Genomic DNA, 14,463 nt, shown 5'->3' with positions numbered 1-14,463 from the left:
TGACTGAAAGCCCACATTGGCAATTCCACATCTCTGAACTTTCCTTCTTTCCCATCTGTTTATTTAAGCTTCCAGAACTTTCTGAACTTCGCTCCCTCAGTGCCAAAGCTCACCCACTCCACACCGCAGAAATGGCAAGTTGCACCAGGAAATGATAGGCAATATATGACCACATAGGCTGTATCAAGCATATTAAATCTGGTTTATAGGATGACCAGAGATTTGTTCCCGTAGCTGTGACTGACAGATCAAGCCTGCCCAGACAGGAGGGTGTCCAGCGAGAGAGCAGGCCTGGGGAAGATGAAGCAGGCTAGTGGTGCCTCTCCAGGGAGGACGAGGTCGTGGGCATCACAATAATTATTTGTGCACCGAAGCAAACAGCCAGAGAAACACCCCGGGTTCAGCAAGCACAAGTACACACATTCATCACATCTGTCCTGGGCTTGGCACAGCCCACCGCGCTGCCCAGGAGCATCCATTCCTGTCTGGACGTGTGTGTGTTTGTTTTGCTGGTTAGTTTTTTTCCATGTCTTCAATGTATTCGTTGGTGGATGGGTTTATCCAAAGCGACGTATGAGGCGGGATTTGACTCCGGGACCTTCGATGTTTCCCTTTTAAGCGATGCCTTGGTGCTATACAACTTCTGTTCACCCATATTCCATGCGGCCTCATGTTTCCCACACTATTTAACAAGTGGCAACATAACATCCAATCACTCCCCTGACAAGACGTCTAGGAGAGAGAGAAAGTGAGACTGAGGGGAAATCCCTCTCCCACACACCTGTCTCCTCTCTCTGCACGGGGCGACGGAGGCTTGAGTCAAATCAGTGCCAGTAGCAATCTAAAGCCAATCTCCAATGTGCTGGAGCCCAGATGAGCCCGTCCCTGCACCCCGGCAGGCTGAATGCAGAGCCTAATTGACGGAGCAGAACTTGAGGGGGAAGAGCGATCGCCTCCCAGATACACAGTGATGCCTGTCAATTACCAGCAGGCCTTCATTCCCTCGCAGGTAATCAGGGTTTTTGGGGGGGGCTCCGCTGTTCCTTGCAGCTAACAACCACCCCCAAAGTAGCTCCATCTCCTCCAAGCGTAACTACCACTCTGAATACACGACTATTTCCTCGACTTAGACCCCTTCTCCATTGTGTGTCCGCCAGGCGCTTTGCTTCGTGGGCGTGACTAGGGGTGTGTGTGTTTTACCTCAGAGTGTGTTTTCCAAAGTGTCTAAACACAGGCCCCGGCCCACAGCTCAGCCTCTCGACACACAGCGACACACAGCTTTATGGTAAACAGCCGAGCAAACGGCAAAGCAGGCTGGCTGCCTGCTGCTAGCGGTGGTGGTGATGAGTCACGGCCTGAACAGCTGTTTACTCACACCAGGGACTGGTTCCATCTCAAGAGGATATCAATGATAGCCTTTACTCATTGACTGATCCTTCCACACAAGGGCATTAGCCCTGTTGTACAGCATTCAAAGAAATCATAGAAAATGACACATTGTATTGCGTGGGAGCTGGTCGCGTTGAAAGAAATATGATATCCGAGCAAATCCGGCCCAGTTGTCCAATGATTTCTTGACTGATGATGAATTTGAGTCATGAGTGGACACATGAGTTCAGACAGCCTGTCTGGTCTGACGCACGCTAGTGCACACAGGAAGCACACAGGAAGCACACAGCAGCCCCAGGGTTTCTCTGGCCTTACAGATGGACACACACAAGCAAAATACCTCACCCAAACACACACAGCACCTCGATGAACACATAATTGTTTACAGCAGCATGTTACCCAGCATATCTTGGGGGCTGCCAGACACGCTATGGCACTTCCTATTAGGCTATTCCTCCAGAGTTCCACTCCAAAGACAAGCTATGCGTCCGGGACCCCAGCTCCTACTTTCTCTCTGTCTCTGTCTCTCTCTCTCCACCATGCTGGCGTTCACACTCTCCACAGCAGCTAGTTCAAAGAGTCCCTCAGATCTGGGCCACGGCATTAGCATATATTTATTTTTCATGGGAGTTCAAGAAAGGAGAGGCATTTTGCGGGGAAAAAGGCGAGATGGTAAATAAGGTCAGTGGAGAGAGGAAGAAAGGATGAGAGAGAGAGAGAGAGAGAGAGAGAGAGAGAGAGAGAGAGGGGGGCGGGAGAAAGGAGGAGAGAGCATTAGCGTAATCCTCCGAGGGAGGGCGGAGTTATCCAGGCAATCCTCCCGAGAGATAAGACCCAGCGGGACACCCAAACGAAGACACGCGCCACAGACACATCCTCACACCACTCTGGAACTGACACCATTCCAGCCTGTCTCTGTCTGGCTACGGCTCCAGAACCAGGCACCCACGGGCACCCGGGTTCAAATCCCTACGGAGGGAGCTGGGGGTAACAGACTTAGCGCCGAAACACAGACCCCCCCTGGTGTGACAGCCCTGGACAGAAAACCTCATGGTATTCATGAACACATGCCTATAAAGCAGGGAACGAGCATTCCATAATGATGCTAATGCCATCCAGTGAGCTCCAGACACGTGTGGCCACTGCAGTCATGCGTGCCTCTGACCGGGGCTGCGTGCTGGGAATGAGTCACAGCCTTATGTGGAGCTGGCCTGGCCGAGTCCCTCCTCCCCAACTATCTCCTGCTGTCTCCCTGATCTGACTCCCCTCAGCAGGGCCCGGCCTGCCCTAACCAGCCAGCCTCCGACACACCCGCCAACAGCGCCCAGACAGAGCTCCGGGGGGAGAACAGGAGGGGGGAGCAGAAAGAAAGTGGGAGCTAACGAGGTCATGCTGTTCTGGGTGGGGGGGGGGTTCAGTCTCTTCTAGAGGTGCGGCGAGGGAGCCCACCCAGGAACGTTCCAGGGCCCGGCTGCTGCTGCTCTCCTGGGAAATCAGGAGGGAGGGAGTGTTTAGGAGAGCCTAAACCGAGAGAAGGAGGGCAGGCTGAGGGGAGCTGGGCCTTGATGAGAGGGCGAGGATGGAAAGAGGGGATTGGCTGCGCGGGGGGGGGGCGGGGGTCTGGGGAGGGCTGGTGTGGCGGGCGGTTCTCCTGTTCCGGAGAACCTTTTGGGAGGCGATATTCGAGACGCTCTCACCCGCTCGACGACGGGGGCTTGTCGACAGTCGAGTGGTAGCGCGCGAGCAGTTTCCAAACGGATTTAAAAGCCGCGGCAATCTGCCTTAGTTGTGTGCGTGTGTGTGTGTGTGTGTGGGGGGGGGGGGGGGAGTGGAGGGGGGACATCTGCAATGCCAGAGTGCCAGAAAAGAAACTTGGAACAACACCTGCTCTGCGACGAGCTGAACTTCCACTTGTTTTCGTTAGCGAACAGAGACCTCGGAGAAAGGCGTCTGAGGAGAGGAACACCACCACAAAGTGCTCGTTAGCGCCGCTGTTCTGTAGGTTGCCTGCTAACGATTCGTTAGGCAGGCCTCCTTAATTACCCTCATCAGCACATCTGACAGGCGCAAATGAATTCCTTCACGGCTTACTTTTGCTGTTAATAATTAACGCCAGTGTATTTCTGTCATATCTAAAACTACTGCTCTGCTGCCTTGTTTAAATGTGTGCATTAGCGATGACAAACAACTAACAACGAACACTTTAAACACGTGCAACATAAACATTAACATAGACATCCCCTGATCCGTTATCCTGTCACGCAGCCAGTGTAGGCTAAGACCTAACCCAGCCCTCCCTTTTAAATTCCTTAGTGGCTCTCCTGCCTCGATAGTTCTGCAGAAGCCACCAGGAAGGCTTCCCTTCAGCCTGTCTCCAAGGCAACCCTGACATTCCATTTGAAATTAATTTGGGCCGATAGGTTGAGCAGAAACCAGCTCCATCCCATCTCGCAGAGGGAAGAAGATAGGGGGCAAAGCGTCACTCCGCCCAGGAGAGAGCGGGAACATGCTGTCTTCTGCATTCTTACTCTGCCTCCGACTGTCTGGAAAGATAGGTGGATTAATAACACGAGGGCTGCTGTTGTTTGTTTTTTTTTAAGACGGCGTTCTCTCTCTATTTGGGTCATCATGTAAATAGAATACAGGTGTCAGAATGCGTCGGGGAACTGAGAGGATGGTGGCATCATCCCGGCTCAGGAGAATAATCTTGTTATTGTAAGTATTATAGTAACCTTGGGACATAAAGGTGCCCATTTCACAGCTCACTGGGTTTAGATGAGGGAATAGGTGTGAAAAAGCGGGACTTAATCTGTCTCTCAAACTCCCATTAGAGGAGCTGGTCATCAACATTCAGGCCTTGCTGCTGTGCCCGAACCCTGTGGAAGTATAACCCATTCACAGGCAGGACAACCACCGCTGAGGAGTTTACTCTTTGCTGAAGCAACGTGACACTTCTGCTCTTGTCAAACATACACAAATCCTTATGGGCACACACGCACGCACACTCACTCACTCACTCACTCACTCACTCACTCACACACACCCTGTCAACCCAAACTATTTGAACAGGAAAGCCAGGGTTGTTAGCGGACCGTGAGAGTGCCGCATCACTCGCTCAACCCACTGTCTTCCTGTGTGGGGGAGAGAGGAGGAGAATGGAGGAGGAGAGCGGAGGAGAGGAAGTGAGTGAAAGAGAGGAGAGCGGAGGAGAAGAGCCGGCCCGCTGGGACGGCGTTGGAAACCTGGGACAGATCGGGAGCGTCGCCCAGCGCCGCGCCAAGGGAGGGTGATTAGAGGAAGCTTTGTTCATTTCTCTGGATATTTGGAGCCCGTGTCACTGCCCTGCTCCCTAAGTCCACTGCCCTGCTCCCTAAGTCCACTGTCCTGCTCCCTAAGTCCACTGCCCTGCTCCCTAAGTCCACTGCCCTGCTCCCTAAGTCCACTGCCCTGCTCCCTAAGTCCACTGCCCTGCTCCCTAAGTCCACTGCCCTGCTCCCTAAGTCCACTGCCCTGCTCCCTAAGTCCACTGCCCTGCTCCCTAAGTCCACTGCCCTGCTCCCTAAGTCCACTGCCCTGCTCCCTAAGTCCACTGCCCTGCTCCCTAAGTCCACTGCCCTGCTCCCTAAGTCCACTGCCCTGCTCCCTAAGTCCACTGCCCTGCTCCCTAAGTCCACTGCCCTGCTCCCTAAGTCCACTGTCCTGCTCCCTAAGTCCACTGCCCTGCTCCCTAAGTCCACTGTCCTGCTCCCTAAGTCCACTGTCCTGCTCCCTAAGTCCTCTGCCCTGCTCCCTAAGTCCACTGCCCTGCTCCCTAAGTCCACTGTCCTGCTCCCTAAGTCCACTGTCCTGCTCCCTAAGTCCTCTGCCCTGCTCCCTAAGTCCACTGCCAATCAGGGAGAAGAGGCTTTCTCCTGGCTGGAGGAACCTCAGAGCCAGCCTGCCCTGGCAAACCTGCTGAAGACTAGGCTGAGCAGAGGTGAACCTGCCCAAAACAAGACAGCCATCGTCCGATTGAACTTGCGGCTTCTTTCACGTTTGACTGCCAAACGAACGCCCTCCAACACTGTTGGTATTAGCGAACGATACATTGACGATGCGAGACACCAAATCACGAAGCCGACGAGCACCAGTCCAAAGAATGAGTCGGCCAAGAACGCAGACTGGAGAGAAGCACGAGAAGGTCCTCGAAGTAAAAACTGTAGAGGAAATGAGAGCAGGAGCTAGCCACCGATACAGAAAAAGGTCAGTGGGCAGTTGGAAACCTTTGAAGGGATTCATATACCCTTCTCCTTTGACCTCCCAGCAGCCATGACAATGGAGGCCTGGCCTGGAATGAAAGAGAACCCCAGTCCTCCTTCAGACCAGAGAACCATCTGACAGGTGTGGCTTTGAGTGACGAGCCATCTGCCATGGGCTCATCTCACACCTGACTGCACTGCTGAGAGAGGGAGGGAGTGGGAGGGAGAGACTTGGCCCTGCAGCTGGAGGGCATCTCCTCTCCTCCTCCTCTCTCCTCATCCTCCTCGAGTGGCCGAGGCTTCAGGGATGAGAGGAGAGGGATGAGAGACGATAAGACAGAACTAGTAACACCACATGGGTGGTGCCAAGTATAACTAGACCTGGTCTGGTCTGTCTGGCTGTGCCCCTCAATAAACCCATGATCTGTTAGCCAGGCCCCCGCCATACAGTCCTGGCCAATGAAGCAGCTCCTCCACCCAGACGGTTAGGAATATGTTTCATACACGCAGTAACAATGTTACCGCCTCCGTTTCATTTCATTCGCCAACTGAGGTCATTTCTCCTTTGTTGGTGGGGGAGGAAAAAAACAACGGAATTGCATTCTAGGCCAGGCCAGTCCAGTCTTGGGAGGAGGGGGATATTGAATTACGTTTCAGAAGCACGCCTGTAATCTCCAACAAGGGAGCTGGACAGAATTATGGCGCAGCACGCAGGAGAGCTGGGCCTTCTGTAATCCCCATGTCAATAGCACCACGGTAATATTCACACCCAGGGATGCGGGGGGGAGGAGAGATGCTGTTCCGTGCGTTGCCCAGACCTAATCAATACGGGGGGACACAGGCCCAGTGGCTGCCTTCTCTTAACACTAACACTCTTAACACTTCTCTAAGTGAGTCTCGGATGCCATGTGTAATTCAAGACTAATGCTAAGTGGTTCCCCCCAGGCGCCAGCCGTCATTTACTCGATGGCGCAATCTCAAGGTGAAAGAACAGTCGTCTCGCCGCGGTAAAGTGGAGCAAATGGGGCAGTCAGGACACTCGAGTGTGTGTTCGGTGTGTTTTTAGGAACTGAACCACCCGACGGGCGACAGAGACCACTGGGAGCTCGGATGAGAGGATGGGGCGAGAGACCTCTGAAGGCCCTGTGTGCTCACACCCCTCTCCTCCCTCCTCCTCCTCCTCCTCCTCCTCCTCATCTGACTTCTGCTGTTGTCTGGCTGCTGTCGACCTGCTGCCAAGGGTAGCGAGGATGGGACGGCGGTCAATACGGAGTGGCTGGATCCACGGCACACTTCCTCAGAGCTCCGGCAGACCTTCTCCACCAGAGGGCCCCCGGTGTGGCCGGGGTCACCTTGAACTCCAGCCGGCCCGCTTCGACCGGCTGTTTTAATGGGGGCCAGAGAGCGCCATATCCAGCTGCAGGGGAGAGGTAATGGTGCTGCGACAGACACAGACAGCCAGGAGTCCCACAGCCTCTGGAGTACACTGGATCTGGTCTGTCTGGCAGAGGCCAGCCTGTAGTCAGGGGAGCTGGGGACAGCAGCAGCCCAGCCTGCCAGCTCTGATACAGGCTTGGGAAGGGCGGGGTACGGGGGTGGGGGGGTGGGGGGGTGGGGGGGGGGCATTCAGAAGGACGGATGACTCATAAAAGGTCAGGTGAGCTGTCTGTGCTCCCTCTCTGGAGAGCTATCATCCGGTGCCTGAAAGGTTAGATCAGGCCCCTGGCAGCACCCGAAGGCAGCCCATAATACAAGAAATGTCACTCGATGCAGTGAAGTCCCCAAAAAAGCAGTCAATACAAGGGCTGAGCCGCAGCAGCCAAGCAACCGCAACCGCCTCCGTTAGACATCCATCTGCACAGGAGAAGGGGGACAGAGTCACTCCCAGTCTCTGTGGAGGCCAGGTGAAGAGAGGGATGAGATTGCGTGGGAGGCGACGGGGGGGGGGGGGGGCGACGGGGGGGAGGGGAGGGGTGTTCCACCTAGCCATTTATTATTCTGCTGCTAAATGAGGCCACCTGCTGTCTTCGCCGAGGTAAAAATATCCGTTGTAATGAACACCTGCACCTGTAAAGTGGTCTCAACGGGCAGAGAGGCGGTCTACCTCACCCTCGTCTTCAGACCTGACTGTGTCTATGACAGAGCGAGGGAGAGCAGGAGGAGGGAGGAGGAAAGGGGGAGGAGGAGGTGGGAGGAAAAGGAGGGGGGAGGGGGAGGAGGAGGAGGGGGGAGGAGGAGGAGGGAGGAGGAAAAGGAGGGGGGAGGGGGAGGAGGAGGAGGAGGAGGAGGAGGGAAGAGGAAAAGGAGGGGGAGGGGGAGGAGGGGGGAGGAGGAGGAGGAGGAGGAGGGAGGAGGAAAAGGAGGGGGGAGGGGGAGGTGGAGGAGGGGGGAGGAGGAGGAGGAGGTGGGAGGAAAAGGAGGGGGGAGGGGGAGGAGGAGGAGGGGGGAGGAGGAGGAGGAGGAGGGGGAGGAGGAAAAGGAGGGGGGAGGGGGAGGAGGAGGAGGGGGGAGGAGGAGGAGGAGGAGGGAGGAGGAAAAGGAGGGGGGGAGGGGGAGGAGGGAGGAGGGAGGGGGTCTCAACGGCCAGCCTCCATCCAAGAGGTCAGGGTCCTTGAAGAGGGGGGGTGGGGGTGGGTGGGGGCAGGGGTAGCAGCTGTGCCGGTCCTCCAGGGTGATGCCCCAGCCTCCCCTCCCCAAGAGCAGCTGCCGTCACTGGCCTGTAATCCCAGAGGGAGGAGGTCCAGAGGATGACTGAAGTCCAGGACTGCTCTAATATCCTCTGGCTGGGCTGGGAGTGTGCACAAGGCTTGTGTGTGCCCCCCCCCCCCTCCTCCCCCCTCCCCCCAGCAGCCATCTGTTTCCTGCCTCGTGTCTGGCCACAATCCCTGTTCAACACTGCTCCTCTGCTTTTCCGGCTCATTTCGGAAATTGCGGCGCTCAGCAGATATGACCTCAAGACGCCTCACTGGGAGGCCGTGAAGGAGGCCTCTGACAGAGGAGGAGCTGCTGACCCCCGCACGCTTACACGCAGTCCGTGTCCAAGCAGGCCTGGATGATATCGGGGGGGATTTTTTGCGGGGAGTCAAAAGAAAAAAGCTTGTCGGATGTGTCTGCCTGCTGGTTCCCTTTCACAGTGAGATGCAGTTCTCTGATTATGTGTTATCAAGAACGCTTCGCGCACTCCAACCGGTCATTGAGTTGTGGAATCGGGTTTCGGTGAGAAATGTCAGGTTCCTTGACATTTTGAAACGTCATGCTGAGGGGGTAGCATCAATCTCAGACATGCTATTTCTCCTTAACTGTACTGCAGTCTTTCAGTGTCAGGGTTTTGTCAAACAGCCTTTGTAGCTCTTGGATAGGGCAACTCCACTGACAACATCCCACCAGTCAATTAAATACAGTAGAGGATCCAAGCCAAGTCTTCCTGCAGCTAATTAAACACCTTTCTCCCTCTCTTACGGCCTCTTCTCTGTCTGTCCATCTTTCTCCTTCTTTATTCTTCAGTATAAGGTTCACACTCCACCACCTTTTGCAGCTTGCCTCAGATAATGTGGAATTGACTAGTTTCTCCCAAATGGAGAAAGTCAGGGTGCATGAAATTTCCCACGATACCACTGTTCTTAAACTCTGCCTGCCTGCCTACCTGGCGTTCTGTCCTTGTTTGAGCCCTGCGCCCCCCTGACAGACAGCTCCCATTGTGGAGCGGGACACCGAGGCCAGCGAGTGCCAGTGTTATTAACCAGGCTGGCTGCGAGGCTGCCTCTGGCCCGGCGACACTCATCTCCGCTGGGTCGGGAAAAGGTCAGGCGCAAAACTCGGCCCAGGGTGACACGCTGAAAAGGGGTCACCTGGGGAACATGACCCAGCCTTTCCGCTCATTTCCCCTGAGAGGGGCTGAGCTGCGGCGGGGGAGCCGGTCGACGTGGTTCAGCTCCTGCCATGCTCGCTCGCCCTCTCCTCTCTCCCTGATTCAGTTAGCGACAGAGAAGAGCCTAACTGCTTCTCCTTCGACATTACCGCTACAGTGATGAGCTCATGGTCGTTTGGAGGCACAAGAAAAAGCACGTAAACAACTTTGCCATGCCAACTATCAATTACCAACCAATAGGAGAGCTGCAAAGCATCATAAACGATTTCACCATGAACAGTCCCGATTTTGGAAAGTTGTAAAGCGCCTTGACAAACAAAACAAACAAAAAATGCCCCCATAACGTTGGGAAAGCAAGCCATCAAATCACACTCCTTGAAAAGTGAAAGTATCCCCAAAAAATTGGGTTTACAAGCAATGGGAGTCTCGCAAAGCAAATGGCCTTCCAGCACTGCATGGCTCTTTATCAGATACAATATAAACAGCCCCCGGTGGTAAATAACAGCTCTGTACCGCCTGCGACAAATGCACCACCTTCAATACAATAGCAATTTTGAAACGGCTCACTTTATCTCCATCTCTCCGGCGCCTTCCTGATACGGTGGCCCGTGACTAAGCGAGGAAGGGACCTTGGAGGAGAGAGGCACGTAAACAGACTCTCTCCTCATACTGGCCCCCTCTCCTTCCAACCCCATATCTATTTCCTTCGCTCCCGGGGGGAGCCATAGAAAGCAATGAGGCCAAACATACCCTGGAAAGTGAACGGCGACCAGGGGCGGACAAACCTATTTTCTGGCTTTTCTGCTGCCTGTACCGCTGCACGCTTTTCCCTCATCACTTCTTTACAAGAAAACAGCGTTTGAGTTTGATCGCGAAATGGCATGACTATATGTTATGTCAGGATGACAATAATGATCAGAGATTGGCATCAATAAGGCAGGGACAACTTCTTATGTTACAGTGCACTTCCAACGTCAAATTCAATTAGTGAATTCGAGATTCACGTCAGGGAAGAGTACAGGTTGCTGTTTCGTATAGTTTAGAAACCGCAACTAGGAAAGAGCAGTGGCTCGCCTCTCTCTATAATAACAGACATCGGCGAATACAACAGAGAGCATCAGCAATACAACAATCATTCTGAGAAGTGGCATGTTTATAACTAGTCATCTTCCCTTCAGAGGCCCAGAGAAGAGTTCACCAAGGCCGCGTGGGATTTGGCCCGCAGCAAATTAGGGAGCAATTAAGTAATTGTTCTGAGGACAAGCTCGGCTCCCTCTTTAAACGGCTAGACGGGTGATGGGGGTGATCTGTCAGCCGCGGAGGGGATGCCCTCCTCACACCCCAGTTTGGTGTTGGATTGTTTCTGCGCCCCCTCCAGCCAGTTTCCCAGTCAAAACTTGGCAGAAAGCGGATCCGGCATGGCTGCAGAATTATACTAATCCTCATAAACAATGTGCAGGATGATCCACGAACACACACACACACACACTCCTGCTGCCTCCCTTCACTATGTGGAGTGTGTTTGGATGGAGATACGGGTGTGGTGGTGCTGCTGCTAAGCCCAGGAGATGTGGGCGGTGGATCGGGGAATCACACTTCTGCCAGTGCAGATGAGCCACAAATATACGTAACTGTGTCTGCAATGCAATTAGTCCTTCTAAAAATGAGCTGAGATTGTGCGACCTGCAGTCGTATTCTACCACGTCTCCGCTTATCCACGTCCGTGTGAATTCAGTTTGAGAAAAGACTCAAAACAAAAACTACTTGTGCTATGAACGCACATTACCCATAGACTGTCTCTAGGCATTTTTACCGTGGCTAAATATCATCTTGTGTTGAGCCTTTTAGCAGACATTGTTTGCGACGGAACTCAAGAATATGCCATTTATTGAGGCAATGACTGAATCGACCTTACAATGTCGGCTACAACATGTTTGTGTCCATGCATGAACTAAGCCCCATAGGGTAGTGAGATACACATTATTGAAAGTGTGTTCCTAGTCTGAACCGTCCAATGAGGTCCTGTATTATAAACTGCAGTAGGCCCTGAGGCAGTCATATCGACCTACTACACCCACTTAGACAGGAGGACGCACTCACAATACCCCTCCCCCAAAACACACAGAGAGAGAGAGAGACAGACAGAGAGAGAGAGAGAGAGAGAGAGAGAGAGAGAGAGAGAGAGAGAGAGAGAGAGAGAGAGAGAGAGAGAGAGAGAGAGAGATTAAATGCAAGCACCTGTCAGGCCCTCTCATCTCAGAATGGGCCTGTCCTATCAACATGATACAATGTTGTGTTGGTTAAGACTCCCGCGAGGAAAACGTAGGAATGTTTGAACCGTGGCAGCAGTATGTCTAAATATTGGACATGTCTGAGAAGACTGCAGAAGGAGAGCCCTGATATGAATTCCCAGAATGTTCCGGAAGAGAAAAGATGGAAAAGGTCAGTGAATGCATTAATCTCCGGCACGCTTTCACTCAGAGCATCGCTGCCTGTCGCCTTCATTCTTTTCAGTGGTCTTTCATCTCTCTGGGGTGAAAAACAGCATCGCTGGACAGCCAAAGCCCCACAGCCCTCTGCTGCTGGTGCTCTGTCATCCATCTCATCTGGGCTTGGCTTGAGGAGGACAGCATAAGCCATTTTCATTGGCTGGGAAAAAAACCTGAACGCTTCTGTTTCTTCTACGCAGGTAGCCTCGCTGCATGTTAAGATAAATGTAATCATTTACATATGTCCCCGGCTCCGATAGAACACAATGAATTCACAGAGGAGCTGCAGCATGCCGGTGATTACTAAGAAAGGGGGTTAGAAAAAGAGACACGAAATCCTGAAATCAAACTGTTTACCTCGGTGCCTTCCCCATGTCCCTCAGAAGCACGATGGATGTGGATGGGGTGGTAACCTCTCTCTCTCTCTCTCTCTCTCTCTCTCTCTCTGTCTCTCTCTGTCTCTCTCTCTCTCTGCCTCTATCACTCTCTCTCTCTCTCTCCCTCTCTCTCTCTCTCTGCCTCGATCACTCTTCATCTCTTCCTCCCCCTCTCTCCATTTCTCCCTCCCCCTCTCTCCCTCCCCCCCTCTCTCCCTCACATGGCAGATGCTTCTGTGGTAAGGCCGAGTTGCAAGCGACAGCTGCTCTCGGAGGCACACCTCACTATTCTAGTCCCCCTCTCCAACCCGTCAAACAGACACACATGCAAACATACTGATAGCCACACCAGCACAGGTTATCCGAGCCCGCTTTGTGTGGCCTCTGGAACCAGACACGGCACTCCTACATTATTCAGTGTCTCGCGGAATACACGCGCAAGGTGCACGGCAGCACACAGACAACACGGTCTTCAACCCCCCCCCCCCCCCCCCGCTTAGCTCCTCTCTGTTCCCCCCTTCCGCATGTCTCTCCTACGATCCCCGCCCGTCTCCTCTCCTCATGTCCTCCCCCCTCGCCGCGCTCCCCTCGCCAGACGAAGACCTCCTTGCATACTATTGTGATATCGAGCGCGGATCAGGTCTGAGAGCAGGTAGGTTAGAAGAAGAACATATAAAGGGCTTATTATCATACCCGGCAGCGTGTCTCTCCTTCTACATGCCTCCCTTCCCCATCGATACTCCCTTGGCTGCACCCTCAATCCTCCTTCCTCGCCACCACCCTCTCACTGTGGGTGAACTTCAAAGCCACTCTGAAGTCGGTGGGATAGAGGGGGGAGGGAGAGGGTGAGAGAAAGGGGGAGGTGGGGGGGGGGGATCCCGGGGGGGGGCGGCGCCTGAAGCCGTCTGACAGGCCCAGCGTGCCCCCCACCCCCACCCCACGGAAGGGGAACGCAGCGACAGCTTCAAACGGGCCTCTCTGTGATGGAGTCCAACGACTGCCCTCCCCTCGTCTCCTCGTGACTGTGTTCACTTCAATAATGCAGTTTCATCAGTCTTTCATCACCACCACCGGCCCGCGTCTCATACAGAAAGACCCTCATAAAGGAAATGGGTTTAATTCATCCAACTGATGAATAATAGCGGCAAATATTTTATTGAGTAATTTTAGATCTAAAGAAAATAGTGAATAAATCATGTCTGATTAAGAACTATCAGCATGCCAAGGACACCACTCATTAGCTTAAGACTCTGTTACAAAAGTCTGGGAGTTTGAATTATTCAATTTCAATCCTTGATCTAAATGTTATCTTATGTTTCTTGCCGTTTGATCAGGACTTGAATCCCTTTGATGTGAGGATTGAAAGTTGAGTTCCAATCTAGATCAGACAGATTGCTGTCCATCACCCGCCTGGTCTTAAACCTGACGCAACCAGCACACACAACTCAAGGCCAAACGGTGTGAACCATCCCTACTCACACATCGACGGAAAACCGCGGAATCAGAATTCGGTTTACGCTAGGAAAGTGATTTCAAGAACGCGGCATGGTTCCTGTTTAGCGCGAGCTCAGGTCGGATTTAGCCCCCAGATGAGTCATGTGGGGTGGTGGTTGTGTGGTACCAGAGCCCTCTCCAGCATCTGCTGAGCACGCAGGCTGATACAGACCTGGCCCAGGGACTCCTGAAGACAGGAAGTATACGCTCTCCCATCTGCCTGGAACACTCCAATATCAACTACTACTACACACACATGCCCACACACTCATATGTATACAGACACACACACACAGATGCACACACTTTCATACAGACAAGCACTCACACAGGTCATGCAGACGCATGCACAAAATAACAAGGACTGGTGTAGTGAGGCTGTTTCCACTGAGCGGAGATTAGGGACCAAACATCAAAAGCAAAATCCAAGTTTAATCTCCACTGCCCGAATGGCAGTGGGAGAAAGAGATGAAGACAAATAATAGCATGTGTGCGTGTGCGTGTCTGTAAGGATAAAAATGGATGCTTTAACAAGGGTACAGAAGCATGCTAATGTGACCACCAGCGCTCTCAAGAAGCCCAGGGTTGATGTGGGGCACGGGAGTCTT

At 53.3% G+C, this 14,463-nt stretch overlaps 1 protein-coding gene across 2 annotated transcripts in view; it reads right to left on the bottom strand.

Annotated features, from left to right (window-relative positions):
- Positions 1 to 14,463, bottom strand: part of srrm3 (serine/arginine repetitive matrix 3) — a 54,659-nt gene that overhangs the window by 37,886 nt on the left and 2,310 nt on the right. The window lies entirely within an intron of this gene.

Source organism: Osmerus eperlanus, chromosome 19 (assembly GCF_963692335.1).
Source record: "Osmerus eperlanus chromosome 19, fOsmEpe2.1, whole genome shotgun sequence".
Taxonomy (NCBI): Eukaryota; Metazoa; Chordata; class Actinopteri; order Osmeriformes; family Osmeridae; genus Osmerus; species Osmerus eperlanus.
This window is presented reverse-complemented; position numbering and strand designations above follow the sequence as displayed.